Consider the following 8,857-nt stretch of genomic DNA (forward strand, 5'->3'; position numbering starts at 1 on the left):
AAACTCCTAGAGGAAAACATAGGCAGAACACTCTATGACATAAATCACAGCAAGATCCTTTTTGACCCACCTCCTAGAATAATGGAAATAAAAACAAAAATAAACAAATGGGACCTAATGAAACTTAAAAGCTTTTGCACAGTAAAGGAAACCATAAACAAGACGAAAAGACAACCCTCAGAATGGGAGAAAATATTTGCAAATGAAGCAACTGACAAAGGATTAATCTCCCAAATTTACAAGCAGCTCAATAGCAAAAAAAGAAACTACCCAATCCAAAAATGGGCAGAAGACCTAAACAGACATTTCTCCAAAGAAGATATACAGATTTCTAACAAACACATGAAAGAATGCTCAACATCATTAATCATTAGAGAAATGCAAATCAAAACTACAATGAGGTATCACGTCACACCAGTCAGAACGGCCATCGTCAAAAAATCTACAAACAATAAATGCTGGAGAGGGTGTGGAGAAAACGGAACCCTGTTGCCCTGTTGGTGGGAATGTAAATTGATACAGCCACTACGGAGAACAATATGGAGGTTCCTTAAAAAACTAAAAATAGAACTACCATATGACCCAGGAATCCCACTACTGGGCATATACCCTGAGAAAACCATAATTCAAAAAGAGTCGTGTACCACAATGTTCACTGCAGCTGTATTTTCAATAGCCAGGACATGGAAGCAACCTAAGTGTCCATCGACAGATGAATGGATAAAGAAGATGTGGCACATATATATACAATCGAATATTACTCAGCCATAAAAAGAAATGAAATTGAGTTATCTGGAGTGAGGTGGATGGACCTAGAGTTTGTCATACAGAGTGAAGTAAGTCAGAAAGAGTAAAACAAATACCGTATGCTAACACATATATATGGAATCTTAAAAAAAAATGGTTCTGAAGAACCTAGGGGCAGGACAGGAATAAACACGCCGACGTAGAGAATGGACTTGAGGACACGGGGAGGAGGAAGGGGAAGCTGGGACGAAGTGAGAGAGTGGCATGGACTTATATATACTACCAAATGTAAAATAGATAGCTAGGGGGAAGCAGCCACATAGCACAGAGAGATCCGCTCAGTGCTTTGTGACCAACTAGAGGGGTGAGATAGGAAGGGTGGGAGGGAGACGCTAGAGGGAGTAGATATGGGGATATATGTATATGTAAAGCTGATTCACTTTGTTATAAATTAGAAACTAACACACCATTGTAAAGCAATTATACTCTAATAAAGATGTTAAAAAATAATTTTAAAAAATCAATTAGCATGTGGTGCTTTTCTGTGATTAATATATTTTCTAAGGGGGAGAGGGGAGATTATATTTCTTGAATTTAGAATATGTTCCATGTAATATTCTAGGCTCTCCATATGTATTTTTCAATTATTCTGAATACCAAATTTTCACAGAAGGTATTATTGTTTCCCCTTTACAGAGGATATAATAAGAGTTGTAGGTAATTTAAAATGACTCACCAAGATGAAATAAATTGAAAAGTCCTCATCTGACTGAAAAAAAAAAAAGAAGGAAACAAGGGGTCTTGTCTAGCCCCAAATCTAATTTTTCTATCTTTCCAACTTTCTTGGAGTATAAGAGAAGATAGTTAAGTATAGGAGCAGTAGAGATAATTGGAATTTTAAAATGGCAATGGTAGTGGAAATCTCATAGCATAGGTAATAGAAAATAGCAGCTCCCTTTCACCATTTAAAATGTAAATAAAAGGCGAGAGAACAGTAGTGGATGATGAGCATCCCACATTCTGTTGACCTCTTTGAGCCATTCTGTTAACAAGAATCAGTTCTAGTTTTTCTTGAAAGTTCAGCAGAACACAAACCATTCTCATTTATCCATGAAGCCTATAATAATCTATTCAGATTTTTAAAATATTTTCAAGAAAATGCTTGTATCTTAGGCCAAAAAACTTAATTGTGCTTGGTTTTGGAGGACTAGATTTTCTATCTTACACTTGATCTTAGCCAAAAGGCTGAGAAGCGATAGATTTTATATTCTGGTTCTTATGTTTAATATCATCAGGACTCTGAGAATTTTCTTTACAGTTTTCTTCATTTAAGAAAATGTAGATGGAAGAGTCTTACCTGCCTAAAAATAAACGGATGATTCCATATGTAAATAATGAAAATATAATCCGCTTTTAAAATATCCCCTATTAACGAGGAATTAAGCTTGTTGGAGACAGCGGACACTCCAGATGTATCATATGTAAAAGAAATACTGTTCACTCACCAGTTATTTTGCTAAAGATCCCTTCAAAACTTTTAGCTATTCAGCTATGTGATTAGGCAAACAGGTAAGAAAGAGATACGTATTTGGCAATTTGTGAAACTAATCTGGACCTTGTGTATCATGGGGGTAGAATGAAGGTCCCAGATACTGAGGCAAACTGGAAAGGAAAGAATGTTCAGATGACGGTACTATGCACTCTAAGGAGATCATAGGCAAAGGCATCCTTGCATCTAGGAGGGGAAGGTTGGGGATCATGAATCCTCATGCATTAGGAGAAGAATAAATGAAAACTGATCTGATAATACTGACAAAAACTGAAACATGGTTGAGCTCAGTTCTGAAATTTTTGAAACTTTTAATATGTTGGGGGGGACCACATTCTAAAGGATTCAAACTGGACACAGTTTCCAATTGAATGAGGTTATGGAGATATCTCAAGGCAATCAAATAAAACATTGTGGGAATTCTATCACATTTGAAAAAAAAGAGTGACCATTAATTTGGCCTTTGTTGCTCTAAATAATCTCATATAATTTACTTACTGATTTAGAAATGCAAGGAGGAAGATGAACAATTACCAACTTTTGTAGTTTTATTTTCTGGGCAGTATTCCCAATAAAAAGTCTAGCCCTGGGCATCCAACCATTATGTTTATTTGTGTTTAGTGTGTTTGTTTCTTCACAGACTACTTATTTTGTCTAGGAATTACTTTATTTTGTGATTTACAGATAAGCACGCATTAAATGAATTGAAAAACAAATGATATTCGGTGAGTGGAAAAAAAAAAAAGACTTCAGGACATTTTAAAGGAAACAAATAAATGAGCCTGCACAAATCACGGGAGTGAGGTATGTGTGACCCTTTTCTGAATTGCTTGATAGAATTAGTAGAATGTGGAACTTTAGAGCTCTCAGTTTTCTTTGTTTTAAAATTCTTACTTCACCATTATTATTCTATCATTATTTTGGTGATGGTCGTGGTGGTAATGGTGGTGATGCTTTCTTTTGCTTTTCTAAAAAGTGTCTGAGAGAACACCCAAACTAGCTTTGTCACTTGGCATTTGAAGAACCTGCAGCCTAGGAAGAAAGAAGATATAAACATTCCCCTTAGGTAGCAACAGGGCAAGGTAAAATTCTATGCCTTTCCCCTTCAGCGAAGACAGTGTGTATATCCATCATAATTGCCAATGGTGATTAGTTGGTACTGGTTGAATGGCATGCTCTTCCAGGGAAGATTGTGTTATATCTGAGCAAAGCAGGGAAATGCCTGACTTATTAGTAATTAATGTCTCCCATTAGTGCAGGAGAGGAGTGAGAGACATATGCTCTATATTTCCATCCCAAATGACATGATTTTGCATCTCTTTCTGGGAACAAATATATTTACCCAAAGGTTTCTAACTTTTGGCCTAAATTATCTTTGTTAAGTTTTGCATTTTCTCTTTCTGATGTGTACAGGTTGATAAAGCATTGGTTAAATGAGCTAATTATATAAGATAAAATTCATAGAATTTTGCCCTAAGCTAAAACTCAATATTAAGATTCAATCACTATTTGCTGTCTGGATTATAAATGTGCTGAAATAAAAATTTTCAAACTTTGAGAGTTTGGGTTTTACTTGTTTTTTGGACTTAGAACTAAATATTATATTTTTCCAACAACAGACCTTAGTAAAGTAATAGCTATCCCATCACTTCCAGTGGCTAGTTCATCCACAAGGGTTAAGGCAGGGATATTTTTGTTTATAACAGACATAGTAGAGAAATATGAAACTTCTGTGGGAATTGGACTCAGTGTTGCAAATGTCCCTTTCAAATATGAGGTTCTATGATTAAACATACTTATCTGGGTGAGGATGACACTATTTATGTGTTACTGGGTTTTTAGGAAATGATTTTTCTCTGGGTCAGTCATCTTCACATGCTAAGGGTTTTATAAAATTTCATACTGTATTTCCTACAATTTCATATTTTTTGTAGGCTTCCCACATCAAGGCAACAACTGATCTATTCCTTCTTTAAATAAGTAATTATTGAGTGCCTATTATACTGTTATATGCATGCAGTACAATGGCAGATAAAAACAGACACCGTCTTGGCTTTCATGGAGTTTGTATTCTATAGACTTAGAAAGGTATTCATGGCCAAAAGGAATAGCTAGATATATATGTAGTGAATGCTGTTGGTGCCCTGCCTAGCTCACCTTTATCAGCTGGTGTAATCATCCATCCTCCCTCCTGGTGCTTTGAGTACAGGTGTCCTCATCTCATAGAATTGCTCATGGCCATACTGGAGCCAATCAGCTCAAGAGTCTAGCAGCGGTCCCCAACCTTTCTGACACCAGGGACCATTTTCATGGAAGACAATTTTTCCAAGGATGGGAGTGGGGATGGTTTTGGGATGATTCAAGCACATTACATTATTGTGCATTTTATTTCTCTTATTATTACATCAGCTCCACCTCAGATCATCAGGCATTAGATCCCTGGGGGTTGGGGACCCCTGTAGCATAGCACCTCTCAAGCATAATTGGTCAACCACTAAGGCTGATTGAAAGGATGTTACAAAAAGCTGCTCCCTTGCTACAAGGTAGGACTAACTCTGTGGTGAAATTTGTACTCAGAACCTTCAGAAGAAATTAAAGCTTGTCTCTAGCTGAGTCTACATTTTTGCTTTTAATTTTCTTCCTTTTGAGACCTCCCTGGTGGTCCAGTGGGTAAGACTTGGCGCTCCCAATGCAGGGGGCCCAGGTTTGATCCCTGGCCTGGGAACTAGATCCCACGTGCATGCCGCAACGAAGATCCTGCATGCTGCAACTAAGACCCGGCGCAGCATCCACCACCCCCCACAAAAAAAATTTCTTCCTTTTATGTCCTGCCTCCCTCACTTCCATCGTCCCCCAAAAAACTACCTGAGCAAAAATTCATAGCTGCCTCAGACTTCACTTCTAGGGAATCACACCAACTCCTTTACCATCTTCAGACACAAATGGATTCTGACAATATTCTTGTGTTATCTCAGTCATTACGCAGTCCTCCAAAGGAAGATCCAAAATGACCTACAGGCTTGCCCACTGGCACAAAAGACCATAACATTGATTATTTATCAAGCTTTTATTAGGGCCTATTCCAGGAATTTTTTTCCCCCTAGGTCCTGGGAGACAGAGATGAGTTACTTGCTTCAGTAACTCATAGTCTAATAGTAATAAATCTGCACAAAATCTGCTGAATATAGATGACATACACTCTTAAGAGTGAGATGCTCTTACTTCTGAAATATAATGAAATATAATGAACTCAAAGATTTGTTGTTAAAGTAGTTAGGTAGCTGATCATATTTGGAATATGCCACACCATATTACAGCCAGATTTATTACCATGGATATAATGTCATCCTGTTGACCTCATCACACAAACTAGGATCCACAGAAATTTTGATTTAAAAAAAACCACTTAGATATATTTTATTTCAACTTCACCATCAGGAACATGGTGTGTTTCAGCACTAACACTCTGGAGGTGACTTATAATTATTCTTATCAATAGTAGCCACCAGCATCATCTCCCATAAACATATATAACTAAAACTATATATCTATTCAAGATCCACTTATTCATATGTCATTGTCTGTGATACACATTTATATTTATATTTGTGTCTTGTCTAATTAACATTATAACATGGAAATTTGCTCAATTAAAATCTTCATAATTGTCACATTTAATGACTTATCTACTAATAACTGGTATTATTTATTTAACCATTCTTCTGAATCTATAATGTTGGTTACTATTTTTTTTAAATAGAAATAATGTACCAAGAATGTATTTTATGTACCTAAAAGAATTTCTATATTTAAAAAATTATAATATCAAAATTATTGAGACAAAATGTAGGATTGTTTTAATATGCTTGTTATCTGGCAAACTTGCTTTGTGAAAGAGTTCCACTAACTAGCACTTTTACAGGCACTCAGTTCATGTGAATGGCCATACTTAAACATTCATTAAAATTCCCACTTTGAAATGAATTCTCTTAACTTTTGCTTGTCTATAAAGGTTTTAATTTCTCCATCGAAACTGAATGAGATCCTTGCTGCGTAGAGTAATCCTGGTTGTAGGTTTTTCCCTTTCATCACTTTTAATATGTCCTGCCACTCCCTTCTGGCTTGCAGAGCTTCTACTGAAACATCAGCTGTTAACCTTATGGGGATTCCCTTGTATGTTATTTGTTGCTTTTCCCTTGCTGCTTTTAATATTTTTTCTTTGTATTTAATTTTTGATAATTTGATTAATATGTGTCTTGGCGTGTTTCTCCTGGATTTATCCTGTATGAGATTCTCTGTGCTTCCTGGACTTGATTGACTATTTCCTTTCTCAACTATAATTTCTTCAAATATTTTCTCAGACCTTTTCTTTTTCTCTTCTCCTTCTGGGACCCCTATAATGCGAATGTTGATGTGTTTAATGTTGTCCCAGAGGTCTATGAGAGTGTTCTCAATTCTTTTCATTCTTTTTTCTTTATCTGCTCTGTGGCCGTTATTTCCACTATTTCATCTTCCAGGTAACTTATCCGTTCTTCTGCCTCAGTTATTCTGCTATTGATTCCTTCTAGAGAAGTTTTCATTTCATTTATTGTGTTGTTCATCATTGTTTGTTTGCTCTTTAGTTCTTCTAGGTCCTTGTTAAATGTTTCTTGTATTTTCTCCATTCTAGTTCCAAGATTTTGGATCATCTTTACTATAATTACTCTGAATTCTTTTTCAGGTAGGCTGCCTATTTCCTCTTCATTTGTTTGGTCTGGTGGGTTTTTACCTTGCTCCTTCATCTGCTGCATATTTCTCTGTCTTCTCATTTTGCTTAACTTACTGTGTTTAGGGTCTTCTTTTCGCAGGCTGCAGGTTCGTAGTTCCTGTTGTTTTTGGTGTCGGCCCCCAGTGGGTGAGGTTGGTTCAGTGGCTCGTGTAAGCTTTCTGGTGGAGGGGACTGGTGCCTGTGTTCTGGTGGGTGGGACTGTATCTTGTCTTTCTGGTAGGCAGGGCCACATCCGGTGGTGTGTTTTGGGGTGTCTGTGAACTTAGTATGATTTTAGGCAGCCCCTCTGCTAATGGGTGGGGTTGTGTTCCTGTCTTGCTAGTTGTTTGGCATGGGGCATCCAGCACTGGAGCTTGCTGGCCGTAGGGTGGAGCTGGGTCGTAGCACAGAAACTGAGATCTCTAGAAGAGCTCTTGCTGATTGATATTATGTGGGGCCGGGAGGTCTCTGGTGGCCCAATGTCCTGGACTCAACTCTCCCACCTCGGAGGCTCAGGCCTGACACCAGAATTTCATTATTTATTATAGTGTTTCTAAAAGTTTTTTCCACCTCTTAGACCAATTAGTAACCATATTTTAACGGTCTAGTATTTATCCTCCTATAGTTTACACTATAATCATAGAGGAGCAAGTATAATTTGTCACAGTTGTTTTATTTTGCATTGTTAGTATTGAAATGTCTAAATAGGTGGATATATACACACACAGACACATACAGACACACACACAGACTCCCTTTTGAATTTCTTCTTTTGTGAATAAGATCCGTATGTCTGTGAAGGTTTCAAAAACACCTAAACAAATTCTTAGACATTCTTTAACTGAGGGATGGAGTGTATGTCCCATTTCCTTGAATCTGGTTGGGCCTATCACTGCCTCAGCTCATATAATACAGCTAGATGAATTCCAACCCTAGACCATAACAAGTCATACAGTTTTCACCTTGGTTACTGTAACACTTGCTCTTGGAAATTTGACAAGCTGCCAAGTAGGAAGTACAACCACTTTGAGTCTGCCCTGCCATAAGCAACAGATGTGTGCTGAGCCACCTGAGTCTATTCTCCAGCCTTCATGACTCAGGCACTGGATATGTGAGTGAAGAAGCCACCACAGGAATGGGCCGACTGTCCCTCCTCTTCCAGCCTCCCAGTGGTTGAGTAACCCTGAGTCATTTGGGACAATTTGAAGCAGAGAAAAGTTCACCTCACTGTGCCCTTGCCAAATTCCTGACTCACAGAATTGGTGAGCATAATTAAATTATTGTTTAACACCACTAAGTTTGGGGGTCATTTATTTGTGAAACAATATCCAGCTTCCATTTTTATACTGGGAGTTTAAAACAATTTCCACTAGGGTGCCATTCTAGGTAACTTCTCTTAGAATAAATGTTCCTATTAATTAACAAATTAACATAATTAACAAATCATTGACACAAACCCTAAAAAATAAAACCTGCACCAAATTTCCTTTAATATTGTCCAAATAAGTGGATCCTAGAACAGTCCATTGCCAGAAGAGGCAGGTGTAAAGAAACAGGACCATGTACTGATCCATTAGCAAATATGTCCTAGTAAGTATTGTAAAATCTAATTAGATGCTTTCCCATTTGTAATACCCTTCCATAGGGAAGAGCTAATAGGGAAGGAAGATTTGAAGGAAATCTAGTCACAAAAAACAAAAATGAAAAGTCTACAGCAATACAAAATAGACACAAGGGAGTTGATGAGGGAACTACCAACTATCTAAAAAACAATGAATTTAGAATTGAGTTCTTGGAACTGCCATGCATGCACT

General features: G+C 37.3%; 1 pseudogene; it reads right to left on the bottom strand.

The window, feature by feature from the left end:
* Positions 1–1,853: 1,853 nt before the first annotated feature.
* LOC112065261 (uncharacterized) lies at positions 1,854–2,004 on the bottom strand (annotated as a pseudogene).
* Between the last annotated feature and the right edge of the window lie 6,853 nt (positions 2,005–8,857).

The sequence above is a fragment of the Physeter macrocephalus genome, chromosome 17, assembly GCF_002837175.3.
Source record: "Physeter macrocephalus isolate SW-GA chromosome 17, ASM283717v5, whole genome shotgun sequence".
Lineage (NCBI taxonomy): Eukaryota > Metazoa > Chordata > Mammalia > Artiodactyla > Physeteridae > Physeter > Physeter macrocephalus.